This window comes from Ranitomeya imitator, chromosome 5, assembly GCF_032444005.1.
Source record: "Ranitomeya imitator isolate aRanImi1 chromosome 5, aRanImi1.pri, whole genome shotgun sequence".
Classification (NCBI taxonomy): Eukaryota; Metazoa; Chordata; class Amphibia; order Anura; family Dendrobatidae; genus Ranitomeya; species Ranitomeya imitator.
Window position 1 is genome coordinate 179,764,581 of NC_091286.1, and position 21,961 is coordinate 179,786,541.

At 46.2% G+C, this 21,961-nt stretch overlaps 1 protein-coding gene across 8 annotated transcripts in view; it reads left to right on the forward strand.

Annotated features, from left to right (window-relative positions):
• The window catches only part of SERAC1 (serine active site containing 1), a 2,030,253-nt gene that overhangs the window by 1,218,199 nt on the left and 790,093 nt on the right, over window positions 1-21,961 (forward strand). The gene's annotated exons all lie outside the window — the stretch shown is intronic.

The window sequence follows — 21,961 nt, forward strand, 5'->3', positions numbered from 1 at the left end:
TTACCTTGAGTCTGCCAGGCGTCTGAATCCTAGACAGGCTCGTTGGTCACTGTTTTTCTCTCGTTTCAATTTTGTGGTTTCATACCTGCCAGGTTCAAAGAATGTGAAGGCGGATGCTCTTTCTAGGAGTTTTGTGCCTGACTCCCTTGGAAATTCTGAGCCCTCTGGTATCCCTAGGGATGGGGTGATTTTGTCTGCTGTCTCCCCAGACTTGCGACTTGCTTTGCAGGAGTTTCAGGCGGGTAAACCTGATCAAAAAAAGGAGAAGAAAGAGCTATACTGGGTATATCTATGTATAAAATCCAAAATTTATTAACATAATTAAATATACATATACAGACACAAAAAAACCCATGTGCAGGAACACTACACCGGGATGAACAGGATCCCCCAAATAACCCTAGCAAAATATCAGTAAGAGTAAGTAAGCATAAGGTGCATAGTGCTAGTGTCCAGATACAATGTACCTGCCCAAGTAACGCCCATCTATGCCAAGCCCTCAGTGGGGCAAAATCTCAAGGCATGGGGAAATAGGCAAGCACTTACCAAGGTAAGAGATGGAGGATCAAAGGCCAGGTGTGTAAGAAGCCCCCCGACGCGCGTTTCGCGTCCCTCTTTGACCGCTTTCTCAAGGGAGTACCAAATCGCCTGTCTGCAGGACCTTTAAAGGTCAGGGGTGAGTCACCTGTGGCATGTGGGCCAATCCGAATGGTCAGTATTCGGCGCATGCGCACCGCGAACCCCAGGTCCTGGCAGTGCACCGCAGCGTCGCGCGCTACTGCGCACGCGCGGGGAATAAATTCCCCGGGCGTGCGAGCAGGGCAAAGCGACGCCGCGCCGCATACCAGGAATCCCGGGCCGCGGCACGCATGCGCACAGCCACTGGATCACCAATGAGTAATAAGAGGCATGTTGCAAACAGAGCAAATATGAATAAACAAATTAGAAGTGCGAAGCCCGATTTGACTGTAGAGTAGGCGTGCATACACACTAGCCAAAGGGAGAAACAGTAATTATACAGCGGAAACAAAAGTGTATCGTTGTCCGCCTGAGAGACTGTTTGTTCTGGATAATTGGACCAGTAGAGTCATCTCCGAGGTCCATTCTTCTGCGTTAGCAGGTCATCCTGGAATATTTGGTACTAGAGACTTGGTGGCCAGGTCTTTTTGGTGGCCTTCCTTGTCGAGGGATGTGCGTTCTTTTGTGCAGTCTTGTGAGGTTTGTGCTCGGGCTAAGCCTTGCTGTTCTCGGGCCAGTGGATTGTTGTCACCTTTGCCTATCCCGAAGAGGCCTTGGACGCACATTTCCATGGACTTTATTTCGGATCTCCCTGTCTCTCAAAAAATGTCCGTCATCTGGGTTGTGTGTGATCGCTTTTCTAAAATGGTTCATCTGGTACCCTTGCCTAAGTTACCTTCCTCCTCTGAGTTGGTCCCTCTGTTTTTTCAGAATGTGGTTCGTTTGCATGGGATTCCTGAGAACATCGTTTCTGACAGGGGATCCCAGTTTGTGTCTAGATTTTGGCGGACGTTCTGTGCTAAGATGGGCATTGATTTGTCCTTTTCGTCTGCATTCCATCCTCAGACGAATGGCCAGACTGAACGAACTAATCAGACCTTGGAAACTTATTTAAGGTGTTTTGTTTCTGCTGATCAGGATGACTGGGTTACCTTTTTGCCGCTGGCCGAGTTTGCCCTTAATAATCGGGCTAGTTCTGCTACCTTGGTTTCTCCTTTCTTTTGTAATTCGGGGTTTCATCCTCGTTTTTCCTCTGGTCAGGTGGAACCTTCTGATTGTCCTGGAGTGGACATGGTGGTGGATAGGTTGCATCGGATTTGGAGTTATGTGGTGGACAATTTGAAGTTGTCCCAGGAGAAGGCTCAGCAGTTTGCTAATCGCCGTCGCCGCGTGGGTCCTCGACTTCTTGTTGGGGACTTGGTGTGGTTGTCTTCTCGTTTTGTTCCTATGAAGTTCTCTTCTCCTAAGTTCAAGCCTCGGTTCATCGGTCCCTATAGGATCTTGGAAATTCTTAACCCTGTGTCGTTTCGTTTGGATCTCCCGGCATCGTTTGCTATTCATAATGTGTTCCATCGGTCGTTGTTGCGGAAGTATGAGGTACCTGTTGTTCCTTCGCTTGAGCCTCCTGCTCCAGTGCTGGTGGAGGGAGAATTGGAGTATGTTGTGGAGAAGATCTTGGATTCTCGTGTTTCCAGACGGAAACTCCAGTATTTGGTCAAGTGGAAGGGTTATGGTCAGGAGGATAATTCTTGGGTGGTTGCCTCGGATGTTCATGCTGATGATTTGGTTCGCGCTTTTCATAGGGCTCATCCTGGTCGCCCTGGTGGTTCTCGTGAGGGTTCGGTGACCCCTCCTCAAGGGGGGGTACTGTTGTGAGTTCTGTTTTTGGGCTCCCTCTGGTGGTTACTGATGGTACTGGGTGACTTGTCTTTCCTGGGTCTCTGGGTTCCACCTGTTCCATCAGGATATGGGAGTTTCCTATTTAACCTGGCTTTGCTGGCATTTCCTCGCCGGTTATCAATGTATCCAGTGTGTCTTGTTACCTCTGCTCCCTGCTCCTAGAACCTTCTGGTCAAGCTAAGTTTGGATTTTCCTGTTTTGGTGTTTTGCTTTATTTGGTTTTTAGTCCAGCCTGCAGATATGTGATTCTTTGCTGCTGGTTGCTCTAGTGGGCTGAAATTGCTCCTCATGTACCATGAGTTGGCACATGAGTTCAAGTAATTTCAGGATGGTTTTTTGAAGGGTTTTTCGCTGACTGCGCAGTTCACTTTTGTATCCTCTGCTATCTAGCTTTAGCGGGCCTCATTTTGCTGAAACTGTTTTCATACTGCGTATGTGCTTTCCTCTCATTTCACCGTCATTATCTGTGGGGGGCTGCTATTTCTGAGGGGTATTTCTCTGGAGGCAAGAGAGGTCTGTGTTTCTTCTAATAGGGGAAGTTAGATCTTCGGCTGGAGCGAGACGTCTAGGATCATCGTAGGCACGTTCCCCGGCTACTTTTATTTGTGTGTTAGGTTCAGGGTCGCGGTCAGCTCAGGTTCCATCGCCCTAGAGCTTGTTTGTATCTCTGCTTGTCCTTTAGTGATCCCCTGCCATTGGGATCATGACATGGATGATCGCAGAATAATCTCCATGGTCAAGAGAAACCCCTTCACAACAGCCAACCAAGTGAACAACACTCTCCAGGAGGTCAGCGTATCAATATCCAAATCTACCATAAAGAGAAGACTGCATGAAAGTAAATACAGAGGGTTCACTGCACGGTGCAAGCCACTCATAAGCATCAAGAATAAAAAGGCTAGACTGGACTTTGCTAAAAAACATCTAAGAAAGCCAGCACAGTTCTGGAAGAACATTCTTTGGACAGATGAAACCAAGATCAACCTCTACCAGAATGATGGAAAGAGAAAAGTATGGCGAAGGTGTGGTACAGCTCATGATCCAAAGCATACCACATCATCTGTAAAACACGGCGGAGGCAGTGTGATGGCTTGGGCATGCATGGCTGCCAGTGGCACTGGGTTACTAGTGTTTATTGATGATGTGACACAGGACAGAAGCAGCCGAATGAATTCTGAGGTATTCAGAGCCATACTGTGTGCTCAGATCCAGCCAAATGCAGCCAAACTGATTGGTCGTCGTCTCATACTACAGATGGACAATGACCCAAAACATAAAGCCAAAGCAACCCAGGAGTTTATTAAAGCAAAGAAGTGGAATATTCTTGAATGACCAAGTCAGTCACCTGATCTCAACCCAATTGAGCATGTATTTCACTTGTTGAAGAGTAAACTTCAGACAGAAAGGCCCACAAACAAATAGCAAATGAAAACCACCGCAGTGAAGGCCTGGCAGAGCATCAAAAAGGAGGAAACACAGCATCTGGTGATGTCCATGAGTTCAAGACTTCAGGCAGTCATTGCCAACAAAGGGTTTTCAACCAAGTACCAGAAATGAACATTTTATTTAAAATTATTTAATCTGTCCAATTACTTTTGGTCCCTTTAAAAACGGGGTGGCGCATGTTAAGGAGCTGAAACTCCTAAACCCTTCATCCAATTTTAATGTGGATACCCTCAAATGAAAGCTGAAATTCTGAACTTCAACTGCATCTGAATTGTTTTGTTTAAAATTCATTGTGGTAATGTCTATAACCAAAATTAGAAAAATGTTGTCTCTGTCCAAATATATATGGACTTAACTGTATTTCGTGACCTGCTCTATGTTTGTGTGGTGGTGTATCTGGATGACATCCTGGTGTTTTCTCCCGACTTACCAACTCACAGGAGGAATGTTCGTCTCGTTCTTCAAAGATTGAGGGAGAATCGTCTCTACGCAAAGTTTGAGAAATGTCTGTTTGAACGGAGGTCTTTACCCTTTCTTGGCTATATTATTTCCGATACAGGTCTCGAGATGGATCCAGAGAAGGTTTCTGCCGTGTTAAAGTGGCCAAAACCTGAGGGAATCAAGGCCATTCAGCGGTTCCTAGGATTCACCAACTACTATCGGCAATTCATTCCACAATTCTCCTCTCTGGTAAGACCACTCACTGCCCTGACTTGTAAAGGAGCCAAACCAAAGGATTGGACTCCTGAGGCCGAATCAGCTTTCGCCTCCCTCAAACAAGCCTTCTCAACCGCACCAGCTCTTCATCGGCCTATGATCAACAAACAGTTTTTACTTGAAGTGGACGCTTCGTCATCCGGATCCGGAGCAGTCCTCACACAAAAACTGCCTACTGGTAAGATGGTGACCTGTGGTTTCTTCTCCAAGGCATTTACACCCTGTGAACGTAACTACTCAATTGGTGATAGAGAGTTACTAGCAATTAAGCTAGCCTTAGAGGAATGGCGATATCTGCTTGAAGGCGCAGTTCATCCAGTCATCATTTACACTGATCATAAGAATCTGTCCTATCTTCAGTCTGCTCAAAAACTCAATCCTCGCCAGGCTCGTTGGTCATTGTTCTTTGCTCGGTTCAATTTCTCTCTCCATTTCTGTCCTGCAGAGAAGAATATAAAAGTCGATGCGCTTTCCAGGTCCTTCTTGTCTGACGACCTTGAAGAGGAGCTTCAGCATATCATTGAACCGTCCAAGATGATCACGGTGGCTCCAGTCAGGCTGTCGCAACTCCCTCCCGGTAAGACCCTTGTAACTGAAAGAGACAAGAAGCAAGTTTTACACTGGGGTCATTCTTCTAAGCTTGCCGGACACGCTGGTCAAAAGAAGACGTTACAACTAATTTCTCGACACTACTGGTGGTCCACTTTGCGCCAAGATGTTCTGAACTTTGTTGCAGCCTGTTCCTCCTGTGCTCATAATAAAACACCCAAGAAACTGCCAGCCGGTCACCTTCTCCCTCTCCCGATTCCGTCTGCTCCCTGGCAACACATTGCCATGGATTTCATCACAGATCTGCCAGCATCATCCGGTTGTACAGTAATCTGGGTTGTTGTAGATGGGACATTTCACTCCACTGTCTGGTCTTCCTTCCGCTCCTAAACTCGCAAAGCTCTTCATTCAGCATGTCCTTCGGCTTCACGGACTTCCACTCCACATTGTTTCCGGCAGAAGAGTCCAATTCATTTCCCGATTCTGGCGGTCCCTCTGTAAACGGTTGGATGTCACTCTGGACCTCTCCTCGGCCTATCACCCACAATCTAATGGCCAAGTGGAGAGAGTGAATCAAGTCCTCACCAACTATCTGCGACACTTCGTGAATGGTCACCACAGCGACTGGGCCGACCTGCTGCCATGGGCTGAGTTTTCCTTCAATAATCATGTCGGTGAGTCCTCCTCTAACTCCTCATTTTTTATTGTTTATGGACAGCATCCTAAGATCCCGACTCCACTGCCTCTTGCTTCCAGCAATCCAGCAGCTGAGTCCCTGGCCAAGGACTTCACAAAAGTCTGGACTGAGACGAGGACCTCACTGGAGCAGGCATCTGTTCGAACCAAGGAACATGCGGATAAGAGACGTCTGGATCCTCCACCTTTCTATCCCGGAGATAAGGTATGGCTGTCTTCCAGGCACATCCGACTTAAAGTCCCTTCTTATAAGCTGGCTCCTCGTTTCATCGGTCCTTTTGAAGTACTCCACCGAATCAACGATGTGTGCTATCGTTTGAAATTGCCTGCCTCCTTACGGATCCATAACTCCTTCCATGTATCCCTGCTGAAACCAGTTGTCCTCAGCCACTTCACCCAGGATCCTGGTAATTTTCCTTCTCCTGTCGGTTCCGAGGACGTTTATGAAGTGAACGACATCCTGGCCATGAAGAAAAGAGGGGGCAGGTCCCTCTTTCTGGTTAACTGGAAGGGATACGGTCCTGAGGAGAGATCCTGGGAGCCTGTGGAGAACATTAATGCCCCAGTTCTTCTTAGAAGGTTCCTGACAGGTTTGAAGAAGGGGGGGGAGGCGTAAGGGGAGGGTTACTGTAATGCCCTCAGCCGCAGGTTCGGTCTCCGCTGTGCAGGGAGACCGGCGCCTATCACACAGCCTTACTCACCCTGTCCGTGGCTCCAGACGATCTGCAGCTTCTTTCTCTGCTAAGAACCTGCATCCTCTTGGCAGGTCTCCTGGAAATGCTCTTAGGAGCCGCGCCCCGCTTCCTGCACATACTTGAAACAGCAGGACACCTGTTCGCTATTAGGACTGTCTGTGTTATGATGCTCTGTGCATAAAAAGCACCCTCCCCTTTAGGGAGGTGCCTGGGCTATGTGTTCATTCTTTGGATTGTTGCCGCAGCTTCAGGCCACGCTCTGCTGTGCTCTGCACTTTACTTATGTCTCTATTTTCACAGAGTCCTCTTCTGGTGAATCCCATTCTGGACTTCTCTGGTCTCTCCGGTTCTCACTCCAGGTAGTCTTGCCTCTCCTCACGGAATCCTCCAGACCCTGCTACCAGTGGAAACTACCTTGCTGGATTTCATGGAGCTTCTGGGATTGTCCCCACCAGCTGGCCCAAGTATTCTACTGTGTTGCTAGTTTGTCAGTATGGGTCGTCCTCTGGTCCTGGATTCGTAGCATTCAGGCCACCTGGTGTTGTGACGGGGGAATCCCTGTATAGGGGTACACCTTGCCCGGTGCTCCACTACGTGGTACAGTGCTGTGATCCAGAGGTTCTTTCCCTCTGACACCTGTTTCCTTTTTGTTAATAAATATCTTTTGGTTTATGAGATCTACTCTCCTGTCTTTTGAGTATCGGGTATACAGCCGCCACTGCACCATCAGTGGTCTAGTGAGTCCACTTTACCTTGTCACACCCTGTGGACGTAACAAGTACCAATCGCAGGATGACATTTTAACCAAGATTGAGTGATGGACAGTAACTACAAGCTTTGTTCTAGTTGTACCCATGGTTTCACCAAGACGTGCTTGCACCAATCTATAACTCTAGACATATGAGCAGATAAATAGTATGTTTTTACATCCAGGAGGCCCATGTCACCCCGATATTTTTTTTGGCCCACATAGGAGGGATCATTGGAGCCCAGCTGGTTTATTAGCTCATTGGAGACGTATTTGCAGGAACACTATAGATTTGAAAAAGATGCTACGGATTTTAATAGGGAGAGTCAAATAGAGATGTATGCGAGGAAAGACATGCATTTTAAGAATTTCACATCTGCTAAATAGGGTTGAGCGAAACGGGTCGTTCATTTTCAAAAGTCGCCGACTTTTCGCAAAGTCGGGTTTCATGAAACCCGATCCGACCCCTGTGCGGGGTCGGCCATGCGGTACGCGACTTTCGCGCCAAAGTCGCGTTTCAATGACGCGAAAAGCGCCATTTCTCAGCCAATGAAGGTAAACGCAGAGTGTGGGCAGCGTGATGACATAGGTCCTGGTCCCCACCATCTTAGAGAAGGGCATTGCAGTGATTGGCTTGCTGTCTGCGGCGTCACAGGGGCTATAAAGGGGAGTTCCCGCCGACCGCCATGTTACTGCTGCTGATCTGAGCTTAGGGAGAGGTTGCTGCCGCTTCGTCAGAAGCAGGGATAGCGTTAGGCAGGGTCCATTAACCACCAAACCGCTTGTGCTGTAGCGATTTCCACTGCCCAACACCACCTTCGGTGTGCAGGGACAGTGGAAGCTACATTTTTTTTTTTTTTCCCCCTCAGCGCTGTAGCTCATTGGGCTGCCCTAGAAGGCTCCCTGATAGCTGCATTGCTGTGTGTACGCCGCTGTGCAAACCAACTGCTTTTTTCAAAGCACAAATCCTCTTGTTCCTTCCTTTCTGCACAGCTATCTTTTTGGTTTGTACACACTTTTTATTTAATTTGTGCATCAGTCCACTCCTTATTGCTGCCTGCCATACCTGGCTGAGATTACTGCAGGGAGATAGTAATTGAAGGACACTCCCTGTTTTTTTTTTTTTTTTTGTGGGAGATTAAGATTGACATTTCTGCTAGAGTGCCATCCCTGTCTGTGTCATCTCTCACTCAGTGGGCCATAGAAAGCCTATTTATTTTTTTGCTTGATTTGGGTTCTAAAATCTACCTGAAAAAATCACTACATCAATCAGTGGGAGAAAAATATTGGCCTCAGGGCTTGTGTGCCACTCCTGACTCCTGTGTGCATCATCACTCACTCAGTGGGCCATAGAAAGCCCATTTTTTTTTTTTTTTGCTTTATTTGGGTTCTAAATTCTACCTGAAAAAATCAATAAATCAATCAGTGGGAGATTAATATTGGCCTTTGGGCTTGTGTGCCAGTCCTAAGCGTGCCATCTCTCTCTCTCAGATAGTGGGCCATAGAAAGCCTATTTATTTTTTTTATTTTTTTATTGGGTTTATAAATTTTCCCTGGAAAAAAAAAAAAAAGTGGGAGATTAATATTGGCCTCTGGGCTTGTGTGCCAGTCCTGAGCGTGCCATCTCTCTCACAAATAGTGGGCCATAGAAAGCCTATTTATTTATTTATTTTTGGTTTTATAAATTCTCCCTTAAAAAAAAAAGGGAGATTAATATTGGCCTTTGGGCTTGTGTGCCAGTCCTAAGCGTACCATCTCTCTCTGTCTCTCAGATAGTGGGCCATAGAAAGCCTATTTATTATTTTTTTTATTGGGTTCATAAATTTTCCCTGGAACAAAAAAAAAAAAGTGGGAGATAAATATTGGCCTCTGGGCTTGTGTGCCACTCCTGACTCCTGTGTGCGTCATCTCTCACTCAGTGGGCCATAGAAAGCCTTTTTTTGTTTTATTTGTTTTCTAAATTCTCCCTGAAAAAATCATTTTATTTTATTTGGTTTCTAAATTCTTCCTGAAAAAATCATTTTATTCTATTTTTTTTTTCCTAAAGTCTCCCTGAAAAAAAACAAAAAAAAACAAATCAGTGGGAGATTAATATTGCCCTTTCTGCTTGTGTGCCAGTCTTGACTCCTGGGTGTGCCATCTCTCTCTCTCTCTCTCTCCAATTGTGGGCCATAGAAAGCCTATTATTTTTTTAGCTTGATTTGGGTTCCAAAATCTACCTGAAAAAATCACTACATCAATCAGTGGGAGATAAATATTGGCCTCTGGGCTTGTGTGCCACTCCTGACTCCTGTGTGCGTCATCTCTCACTCAGTGGGCCATAGAAAGCCTTTTTTTGTTTTATTTGTTTTCTAAATTCTCCCTGAAAAAATCATTTTATTTTATTTGGTTTCTAAATTCTTCCTGAAAAAATCATTTTATTCTATTTTTTTTTTCTTAAAGTCTCCCTGAAAAACAAAAAAAAAAAACAAATCAGTGGGAGATTAATATTGCCCTTTCTGCTTGTGTGCCAGTCTTGACTCCTGGGTGTGCCATCTCTCTCTCTCTCTCCAATTGTGGGCCATAGAAAGCCTATTATTTTTTTTAGCTTGATTTGGGTTCCAAAATCTACCTGAAAAAATCACTACATCAATCAGTGGGAGATAAATATTGGCCTCTGGGCTTGTGTGCCACTCCTGACTCCTGTGTGCGTCATCTCTCACTCAGTGGGCCATAGAAAGCCTTTTTTTGTTTTATTTGTTTTCTAAATTCTCCCTGAAAAAATCATTTTATTTTCTTTGGTTTCTAAATTCTTCCTGAAAAAATCATTTTATTCTATTTTTTTTTTTCCTAAAGTCTCCCTGAAAAAAAAAAAAAAATCAAATCAGTGGGAGATTAATATTTACATTTGTGCTTCAGTGACAGTCCTGCGTGTGTGGCATCTCTCTCATTTGTTGCCACCAACAACAGAGTGTGTAACATTGTGCCTGATTTTCGTTGTGGTCTCACTCACCTGTAAAGGGGTAGCTAAATCATACTGAAGTTATAGCTCACCGTGTAATTTGTGTGACAGCAACAAATACCGTTAGTTTGTTTACGTTTTTAAAACAATGAGGAAGTATGGTGGAAGAGGTCGTGGCCGGGGGCGTTCATTGTCAGCTGGTAATGAGGGTAGTGGTAGTGGTGGAGCATCAGCTGGTCATGGGAAAAAAAATATTGCACCTAAGTCTGGAGCTGTGGAGCCAGGTTCGTCGTCTGGCTACACAAGGCCTCGAACGCTCCCTTTTCTGGGAGTAGGAAAACCGCTTTTAAAGCCGGAGCAGCAAGAGCAAGTTTTGGCTTATCTTGCTGACTCAGCCTCTAGCTCTTTTGCCTCCTCTCGTGAAACTGGTAAATGTCAAAGCAGCGCGTCGTTAGTGGATGTTCACGGTCAGGGACAAGTCGCTTCCTTGTCCTCTTCAGCAAAAACAACAACAGAGAAGAATGCAGCAGGCGACACAACGGGTTACTCCATGGAGCTCTTTACACATACCGTCCCTGGCTTAGAAAGTGAAGCAGTTAACAGTCCATGCCCATTACAAGTTGAATCTGACATGGAGTGCACTGATGCACAGCCACAGCCAGACTACTATGCTGGTCCTTTGACTCAGACCACAACATTGCCCTCGCAGGGTGCTGATCAAGAATCAGACCCTGATGAGACTATGTTGCCCCATCACGAACGCTATACCACCGACCGACACGGTGACACAGACGAAGTTGCACACGAGCTACAAGAAGAGGTAATAGATGACCCAGTTCTTGACCCCGATTGGCAGCCATTGGGGGAACAGGGTGCAGGCGGCAGCAGTTCTGAAGCGGAGGAGGAGGGGCCGCAGCAGGCATCAACATCGCAACAGGTTCCATCTGCCGGGCCCGTATCTTGCCCAAAACGCGTGGCAAAGCTAAAACCTGTTGGAGGACAGCGTGGCCATCCGGTTAAAGCTCAGTCTGCAATGCCTGAAAAGGTATCCGATGCTAGAAAGAGTGCAGTCTGGCATTTTTTTAAACAACATCCAATTGATCAGCGCAAAGTCATCTGTCAAAAATGTTCAACTACCTTAAGCAGAGGACAGAATCTGAAAAGTCTCAATACAAGTTGCATGCATAGACATTTAACCACCATGCATTTGCAAGCCTGGACTAACTACCAAACGTCCCTTAAGGTTGTAACACCCTCGGCCAATGAAGCTAGTCAGCAACGCAACATCCCTTCCGGCAGTGTAGGGCCACCATTTTCCGCACCACCTGCAGTATCTGTGCAGGTTTCTTTGCCAGGCCAAAGCCGTCAGGGTCAGGGAATCACCAGTTTCGTAGTAGGAAACACTGCATCTAGGGCACCGGTGGCAACAATACCATCTCCCACCGTCTCTCAGTCTGCCATGTCCACCGGCACCCCCGCTAGTTCCACGATCTCCAGCTCTCCAGTCCAGCTCACCCTACATGAGACTATGGTTAGAAAAAGGAAGTACTTAGCCTCGCATCCGCGTACACAGGGTTTGAACGCACACATAGCTAGACTAATCTCGTTAGAGATGATGCCCTACCGGTTAGTTGAAAGCGAAGCTTTCAAAGCCCTGATGGACTACGCTGTACCACGCTACGAGCTACCCAGTCGACACTTTTTTTCCAGAAAAGCCATCCCAGCCCTCCACCAGCATGTTAAAGAGCGCATCGTCCATGCACTCAGGCAATCTGTGAGCACAAAGGTGCACCTGACAACAGATGCATGGACCAGTAGGCATGGCCAGGGACGTTACGTGTCCATCACGGCACACTGGGTAAATGTGGTGGATGCAGGGTCCACAGGGGACAGCAAGTTTGGGACAGTTCTGCCTAGCCCACGGTCTAGGAAACAATTGGCTGTAGCCGTTCGCACCCCCTCCTCCTCCTCTTCGTCCTCCTGCAGAAGCGAGAGCTCGTCCACAGACCGCAGTCGCACAACCACTCCATCCGCAGCTGCCACTGTTGCACACCAGGTCTCCCATTATGGGGCAGCTACTGGCAAACGTCAGCAGGCTGTATTGGCTATGAAGTGTTTGGGCGACAACAGACACACCGCGGAAGTTCTGTCCGAGTTCTTGCAGAAAGAAACGCAGTCGTGGCTGGGCACTGTAGATCTTGAGGCAGGCAAGGTAGTGAGTGATAACGGAAGGAATTTCATGGCTGCCATCTCCCTTTCCCAACTGAAACACATTCCTTGCCTGGCTCACACCTTAAACCTGGTGGTGCAGTGCTTCCTGAAAAGTTATCCGGGGTTATCCGACCTGCTCCTCAAAGTGCGTGGACTTTGCTCACATATCCGCCGTTCGCCCGTACACTCCAGCCGTATGCAGACCTATCAGCGTTCTTTGAACCTTCCCCAGCATCGCCTAATCATAGACGTTGCAACAAGGTGGAACTCAACACTGCACATGCTTCAGAGACTGTGTGAACAGAGGCGGGCTGTTATGTTTTTGTGGGAGGATACACATACACGGGCAGGCAGTAGGATGGCAGACATGGAGTTGTCAGGTGTGCAGTGGTCGAAGATTCAAGACATGTGTCAAGTCCTTCAGTGTTTTGAGGAATGCACACGGCTGGTTAGTGCAGACAACGCCAAAATAAGCATGAGCATCCCCCTAATGCGTCTGCTGATGCAAAGTTTGACGCACATAAAGGATCAGGCGTCTGCAGCTGAGGAAGAGGAAAGCCTTGATGACAGTCAGCCATTGTCTGGCCAGGGCAGTGTACAGGACGAGGTAGCGGGCGAAGAGGAGGAGGAGGACGAGGAGGATGATGGGGATGATTATATTTTTAATGAGGAAGCTTTTCCGGGGCCACTGGAAATTGGTGGCGCGGCAAGGCCGGGTTCTGGTTTTTTGAGGGACACAAGTGACGTGGATTTGCCTGAAACTGCCCCTCAACCAAGCACAACCGCAGATTTGAGAACTGGAACTTTGGCCCACATGGCGGATTATGCCTTACGTATCCTCAAAAGGGACACACGCATAACTAAAATGATGAATGATGACGATTACTGGTTGGCCTGCCTCCTTGATCCTCGCTATAAAGGCAAATTGCAAAATATAATGCCACATGAGAACTTGGAACTAATATTAGCAACCAAACAATCAACTCTTGTTGACCGTTTGCTTCTGGCATTCCCTGCACACAGCGCCCGTGATCGTTCTCACACGAGCTGCAGAGGCCAGCAGACCAGAGGAGTTAGAGGGGCAGAAATCAGAAGTGGCGTTGGCCAGAGGGGTTTTCTGACCAGGTTGTGGAGTGATTTTGCTATGACCGCAGACAGGACAGGTACTGCAGCATCAATTCAAAGTGACAGGAGACAACATTTGTCCAGTATGGTTACAAACTATTTTTCATCCCTTATCGATGTTCTCCCTCAACCGTCATTCCCATTTGATTACTGGGCATCAAAATTAGACACCTGGCCAGAATTGGCAGAATATGCATTGCAGGAGCTTGCTTGCCCGGCAGCTAGTGTCCTATCAGAAAGAGTATTCAGTGCTGCAGGTTCAATACTAACAGAAAAAAGGACTCGTCTGGCTACCCAAAATGTAGATAATCTAACCTTCATTAAAATGAACCACAACTGGATTTCGAAATCTTTTGCCCCACCTTGCCCGGCTGACACCTAGCTTTCCTATGAAAAGGTCTTGCCTGTGGACTATTCTGAATGCCTTTTCCAATCTCGTAATTTTCTGCACCTGATTGTCCAGCATACGACATGTTTACACCTCACTAAATAGCCAAACTCCCCACACGGGGCCGTGGTATCGACACTTGGCGACAGCACCCGTGAGAGTGCAGTTTGTCTGAAGAGGTGGGTGAGCCCGCTTTTGGTCGACGGCACTGCCACTGGGTCCCTCCTAGTACAATAAAGTGTCTCTGGCGGTGGTGGTGCGCACCCAACGTCAGACACACCGTTGTAATATGAGGGGCCCTGGGCCTGTACCACCGGCCACAAGACAGTTTCCCCCCACCCCAGCTCAAACAGTGCTCTACCACTTGCAAAATTATCTCACAGCTCCACCAATGTTTAGTCTATGCGCTGACATCCTTCAATGCCTGCCACTGACAATACCATTGTATTGACATTTTTGTTATGTTAGGCCTTCGATGCCTGTCTGTGGTCACTCCTTCCACTAGGCCTCCACTGACCACACCACTGCTGCCCGTGTACCCCTGTAACCAATTTAAAATTGCCTACAGCCATGTGTTATTATTTTAGGCCTTCGATGCCTGTCTGCGGTGACTCCTTCCACTAGGCCTCCACTGACCACACCACTGCTGCCCGTGTACCCCTGGAACCAATTTAAAATTGCCTACAGCCATGTGTTATTATTTTAGGCCTTCGATGCCTGTCTGCGGTCACTCCTTCCACTAGGCCTCCACTGACCACACCACTGCTGCCCGTGTACCCCTGGAACCAATTTAAAATTGCCTACAGCCATGTGTTATTATTTTAGGCCTTCGATGCCTGTCTGCGGTCACTCCTTCCACTAGGCATCCACTGACCACACCACTGCTGCCCGTGTACCCCTGTAACCAATTTAAAATTGCCTACAGCCATGTGTTATTATTTTAGGCCTTCGATGCCTGTCTGTGGTCACTCCTTCCACTAGGCCTCCACTTACCACACCACTGCTGCCCGTGTACCCCTGGAACCAATTTAAAATTGCCTACAGCCATGTGTTATTATTTTAGGCCTTCGATGCCTGTCTGCGGTCACTCCTTCCACTAGGCCTCCACTGACCACACCACTGCTGCCCGTGTACCCCTGGAACCAACATCAGAAAATATAAAAATAAGTATTTTGCTTATAAAAAAGAAAATACTGGAGAGATATCAAATGCAGACATTTTAACATTAAAAACAAACACATACAACAAAAATCTGGTACAGTACTAAAAATGGCCACCAGCTACAATAACTTTCTCCTGCAAGTAGTTAACTGAAAGGTTTTTTCAATTTTAAACACAGATATGGCATCCACCGAGTGTTGTCCTGTCGCGTCTTCTTTATATTATTGCCAAGAAGATGCAAAACAATGAAAATAATAAAATCATTATTTACCAAAAAAATAGAGTAAGTCAAAACCACATTGCAAATAAACATTCATTACAAATAAAGAAGCAGGGCGCGTCCGAGGGTGAGTATATACCTAATAAGAATATATTCACCCTCGGACGCGCCCTGCTTCTTTCCGACAGCCTTCCTTCCTAAGAATCAGCCCTTCCGTGGTGTAGAGAGAGGGTTTGTTACACTCCAAGGTGTTCCCCAGGTTGCCTTTCCTGAGCTTCGATCTTCCGGCTCTCGTTTAGTAGTTGTTGGAAACTACGCTGCATTGGGCCTACAAATTGGGTATGGGGTGTAGAGAGATGGTGTGTTCCACTCCAAGGTGTTCCCCAGGTTGCCTTTCCTGAGCTTCGATCTTCCGGTTCTCGTTTAGTAGTTGTTGGAAACTACGCTGCATTAGGCCTACAAATTGGGTATGGGGTGTAGAGAGATGGTGTGTTCCACTGTAGAGAGATGGTGTGTTCCACTCCAAGGTGTTCCCCAGGTTTCCTCTCCATTGCTTCGATCTTCCGGCTCTCGTTTAGTAGTTGTTGGAAACTACGCTGCATTAGGCCTACAAATTGGGTATGGGGTGTAGAGAGATGGTGTGTTACACTCCAAGGTGTTCCCCAGGTTTCCTCTCCATTGCTTCGATCTTCCGGCTCTCGTTTAGTAGTTGTTGGAAACTACGCTGCATTAGGCCTACAAATTGGGTATGGGGTGTAGAGAGATGGTGTGTTACACTCCAAGGTGTTCCCCAGGTTTCCTCTCCATTGCTTCGATCTTCCGGCTCTCGTTTAGTAGTTGTTGGAAACTACGCTGCATTGGGCCTACAAATTGGGTATGGGGTGTAGAGAGATGGTGTGTTCCACTCCAAGGTGTTCTCCAGGTTGCCTTTCCTGAGCTTCGATCTTCCAGCTCTCGTTTAGTAGTTGTTGGAAACTACGCTGCATTAGGCCTACAAATTGGGTATGGGGTGTAGAGAGATGGTGTGTTACACTCCAAGGTGTTCCCCAGGTTTCCTCTCCATTGCTTCGATCTTCCGGCTCTCGTTTAGTAGTTGTTGGAAACTACGCTGCATTAGGCCTACAAATTGGGTATGGGGTGTAGAGAGATGGTGTGTTCCACTGTAGAGAGATGGTGTGTTCCACTCCAAGGTGTTCCCCAGGTTTCCTCGCCAATGCTTCGATCATCATGCTCTCGTTTAGTAGTTGTTGGAAACTACGCTGCATTAGGCCTACAAATTGGGTATGGGGTGTAGAGAGATGGTGTGTTCCACTCCAAGGTGTTCTCCAGGTTGCCTTTCCTGAACTTCTATCTTCAGGCTCTCATTAAATTGTGGTTAAACGGAACAACTGCATTTGGCGTACTAGTTGGTTTGGGGCCTACTATCGGTGTCTGCCGCTCCTTGCTGTTCTCCTGGTTTCCTGTCCTGAAATTCCGTTTTCAGGCGCTCGTTAAGTAGTTGTTAATGTTAGACTGCATTTGGCCTACTAGTTGGGTTGGGGCCTACTATCGGTGTCTGCCACTCCTTGCTGTTCTCCTCCACTGAACAAAGCTGTGCCGCCTGTTTACTACTGTTGCCAATTTTGAACTGCATTTCGACTACTTACTGATTTGGGCCTACTCTCTGTGTCAGCCTCTCATTCCAGTTGTCCTCCACTGCAATGCCCCCTGATTAGTCCTGTGTTACCAATTTTGAACTGCATTTAGCCCACTTTATTCTTTGGGCCTATATCTGTGTTTCCTCCTCATCCTGCCCATTGCCCAGCCAGTGATAGATAAGTCTGCTGGTACATTGACCCATAACGCAACATTTCCCGTGCACGCTACACTGCAAGATTGTGACCCTGCTGAAAGTCAGGTCCCCCTTCCCGCATACCATACCACCTTACACGGGGACAAACAGGAAGGTGCAGATGAAAGTGCAGGTTCCTTCATCAGGTGGGGGGAGGAATACTAGTTGGCGACGTCACTGGCACAGGGCCTCTCATGGTACGCAAAAGTGTTGCTGCCGGTGGGAGGCGCCCCCGCCGTGCAAACACACCGCTGTACTTTGAGGGGCCCTGTGCCAGTGCCAATGCCAACGAGTGGGCCCCCCCTGCTTGCTCAGGTTCACAGCACTTGCAAAGTTGAAATACTTACCTCTTCCTGCTCCACTGCCGTGACGTGGTCCAGATTTCCTGGGCCCACTAATTACTTGAACCAGCCCTACCCACCACAACTTTAGCCAAATGACCCCCAATTTCAAATGCCTTCCAATTATTATAAGGTAAATTACGCTTGACAAGCTTCATTAAGAAGAATGGATGGTTTTGACATTAAAATGGGCACTCTAGGTGTTTTCCTGGCCCCCACTCACTGCCGACTAATCTGCCCCATTGACTTGCATTGGGTTTCGTGTTTCGGTCGATCCCGACTTTACGTCATAATCGGGCGATTTCACTCGACCCGACTTTTGAGATAGTCGGGTTTCGCGAAACCCGGCTCGACTCTAAAAAGGTCAAGGTCGCTCAACTCTAATCCTGACCCAAGTAACGTAATGTTTAGAACTTTTTGAACAATCACCTTTAATGTTCTGGAGCAATGGTAAAAAATTAAGTTTGAAGATGTTATTTATATCAGCGGACAGCAGAATGCCTTAATACTTCAGGGACTAAGATGACTAATGAAAATTAAATTAATTCTGTAATGAAGAAACAAATTTCAAAGGGAGATTTATATTCAAAGCCTTTGACTTATTTAAGTTAATTTTAAAATTATACAAAAATGCATATTTTTTTAAAATTACAACATAAAGCTAGGGAAAGATACAATTGGATTAGTTTTGAAGAATAGAGATGAGCGGATCCCTGGAAGTTCTGGTATGGGTACCAGAACAGTACCCAGACCCAAATCTGGACCCCATTCACTTGAATCATGGGGGGCCCAAACATCCAGTGTTTGTTATTCTGTCATGTGCGTGACAGAGCAGCATACACTGCTTCTGATCGGCAGTAAAATCATTACTGCCAGTCACACAGCCCCTGTTCCCACGCTGTCAAATTACAGTGTGAGCCTGCAGCTGTGATCGGAGGTAAAAGGTTTACCTCCAGTCACTGGTGTCAGCTGATGGGACTACTGTTTCCATCAGCCGATGCCTGCTGCTACTAATAGAAATTAAAACAGGAGCGGCTGATGGGAGTATTCATCAGCCAGCGTCTGTGCGCTAAATAAATAATTTAAAAAAAAAATGGCGTTGGCACCCCTGTATTTTTGATAACCAGCCAGGCAAAACTCACAGCTAGGGCCTGCAACTCTCAGCTGTCAGCTTTAGCAAGGCTGGTTATCAAAAATAGAGGGTGTCCCCATGTTATTTTTAAAATTATTTAATTAAATAATTAAAATAAAATGTTGTGGGGTCCCACCCATTTTTGACAACCTGCCTTGTTAAAGCAGAAAACTGGGGGCTGGTATTCTCAGGCTGATAAAGGGTGATGAATATTGCTTCCCCCAGCCTAAAAAATAGCAGCCTGCAGCCACTCAGAAAAATCACATGTATTAGATCCGCCAATTCTGGCGCTTTGCCCGACTCTTCCCACTTGTCCTGTAGCGGTGGCAATTGGGTTAATATTTGTCGGGTTCATGTCACCTTCTCTGGTGACATAAAGCCCACAGAGTAGTAATGGAGAGGCATTTATAAGACACCAATCCATTACTAATCCTATAGTTATGTTGTAAATAAACACACAGCCAGAATAAAGTACTTTATTTAAAATAAAAACAAACACACTTTTTTTTATTTAACAAAAACAAATACAGTTATACTTACCTAAAACCCATTCCATTGAATCCCTTGTCTCTTGTAATAAAACAAAATATCCCACACCTGTCCATCTTTCTGTCCCACGTTGTAACCCATGTCTGGGTATTAATAGTTTTCAACATGGACGGTGCCAAGATGCAACCGCCCAGACTGAGAACCCCAGATGAATGAACTGCTGCGAGCGCAGCATCGGTGAGCAGAAGTGGCCTCATCGAGGTTACTGAAGGTTGCCAGCTGCATTGCCAGCTGGGTCAGTGAACTCGCCTCTGCACCATAAGACTTTTCCTCACTGTGCTAGTGATGATCTCACCGGAGGGAGGTAATCGTAGTTCTTTGGCCTGGCTGGAACCGGACTTGGTCAGCATGCCTTAGTCAGGACTAAGAGCTGTATAGCTTGAAAGGCGTAGATCCACTACATACATATATAGCCAATTCACAGGCAGGAGTGCTATAAGGAGAACTGTTCCACTTTAGCATGGAGCTCTGCGACCCAATAGATTTTAACACCTCTTCCATGAACATCCAGTTGACCTGATTAAAGACATTTTCGGCATCTGTGGATTGGAACATCAAAGGGGAGTCATGCAATTTGGCTTTATGAATGAGATTCTTGACGATAGTGGTGTTGTCCCTCACTTCTCTGCCGGACATAAATTTCGTCTAGTCAGGGTGTATAATGTCTCTGAGTAAGGGCGCTAGTCTGGTTGCTAGAATCTTGGTAAAGAGTTTCGAGTCTACATTAACTAAAGATATTGGGCGATAGCAGGAACGTTAGGCAGGGTATTTACCTACTTTATGTATAACTGTAATGTTGACAGTTAGTACATGTTTAGGTACTGGAGATACAGAACAAGCAGATATTGATGGCAGACAGGAAGGGAGAGAATAAGTAGGAGCCAATTTTTTGTAATAGATCAGGGGACACCTGGGGCTTTACCTGTAGTAGAATTCTTGACTGCAATTTTAAGCTCCAGCTCTATAGGACTAGGCCAGTGTTTTTGATATAATGATAAGCATGGTTCTAGAAATCTGCCCTGGCAGGGCCAGAGGTAACATAGTAACATAGTAACATAGTTAGTAAGGCCGAAAAAAGACATTTGTCCATCCAGTTCAGCCTATATTCCATCATAATAAATCCCCAGATCTATGTCCTTCTACAGAACCTAATAATTGTATGATACAATATTGTTCTGCTCCAGGAAGACATCCAGGCCTCTCTTGAACCCCTCGACTGAGTTCGCCATCACCACCCCCTCAGGCAAGCAATTCCAGATTCTCACTGCCCTAACAGTAAAGAATCCTCTTCTATGTTGGTGGAAAAACCTTCTCTCCTCCAGACGCAAAGAATGCCCCCTTGTGCCCGTCACCTTCCTTGGTATAAATAGATCCTCAGCAAGATATTTGTATTGTCCCCTTATATACTTATACATGGTTATTAGATCGCCCCTCAGTCGTCTTTTTTCTAGACTAAATAATCCTAATTTTGCTAATCTATCTCTATATTGTAGTTCTCCCATCCCCTTTATTAATTTTGTTGCCCTCCTTTGTACTCTCTCTAGTTCCATTATATCCTTCCTGAGCACCGGTGCCCAAAACTGGACACAGTACTCCATGTGCGGTCTAACTAGGGATTTGTACAGAGGCAGCATAATGCTCTCATCATGTGTATCCAGACCTCTTTTAATGCACCCCATGATCCTGTTTGCCTTGGCAGCTGCTGCCTGGCACTGGCTGCTCCAGGTAAGTTTATCATTAACTAGGATCCCCAAGTCCTTCTCCCTGTCAGATTTACCCAGTGGTTTCCCGTTCAGTGTGTAATGGTGATATTGATTCCTTCTTCCCATGTGTATAACCTTACATTTATCATTCTTAAACCTCATCTGCCACGTTTCAGCCCAAGTATCCAACTTATCCAACTTATCCAGATCCATCTGTAGCAGATAGATTTAGCAGTAGATTTATCGATAGAGTATAGAGAGGTGTAGAAATCCTTAAAGTAAGATGCAATGTCTTTTTGGCAGTGGTGCCTGAAGGGGTCTAAATCATTGGGTATAACACTTCGACCGTTGGATCCTCAGGGCTGTAGCAAGCGTTCTGCTACATTTATTCCCAAATTCATAAAAATGTCTTCTACACTTAGCTAGGGAACACTTAGCCTCTTGAGACAGAAGGAATCTCAACTCATCTCTTTTCTGAATGATCATACAGAATCTCCAATTTAACATTGTGATTAGTTGTGCATATATATGCACATAACACCCAAAAAGATTATAATAGCAACTCATTTGACATAAGAAAACTAGAGAGAACACGGAGTCAATGCTATTAGACTAAAAAAAAACAACAATCTTTTATTATTACAAAAATATTACACCCTCATAAAATGCATAAACAGTGGGCAAAGAGGTCAGGGCCGGTTTTAGGCAAAGTGGGGCCCTAGGCAAAGTTTAAAATGGGGCCTGTAGCATGGCTAAAGGGTGTGTAGTCGATGGGAGGTATGTGTCACATAGGTACCTTGTCACTGTAATGTAGCCCGGAGTATTTCTTTGTTGCACATAACCATATATATATTTGTGATTCAGGACCTGTGGTGATGTCAGACCACATGGCTAGTCATGTGATGGGTTACTGGGTGTGGTTAGTCCTATATAAGTCAGGCTAATGCTTAACACAGTAGATATGTGTGGAGGCGAAACCCTCCTGAGTGTGTTAAGGCTTCAAGACTGAGCCGGATGAACTGGACATTTGTTTTTTTTTTCCTTTGCCTGAACCAAAGGCTATTTGCTTTCTGTTGTTTTGCCATATGGT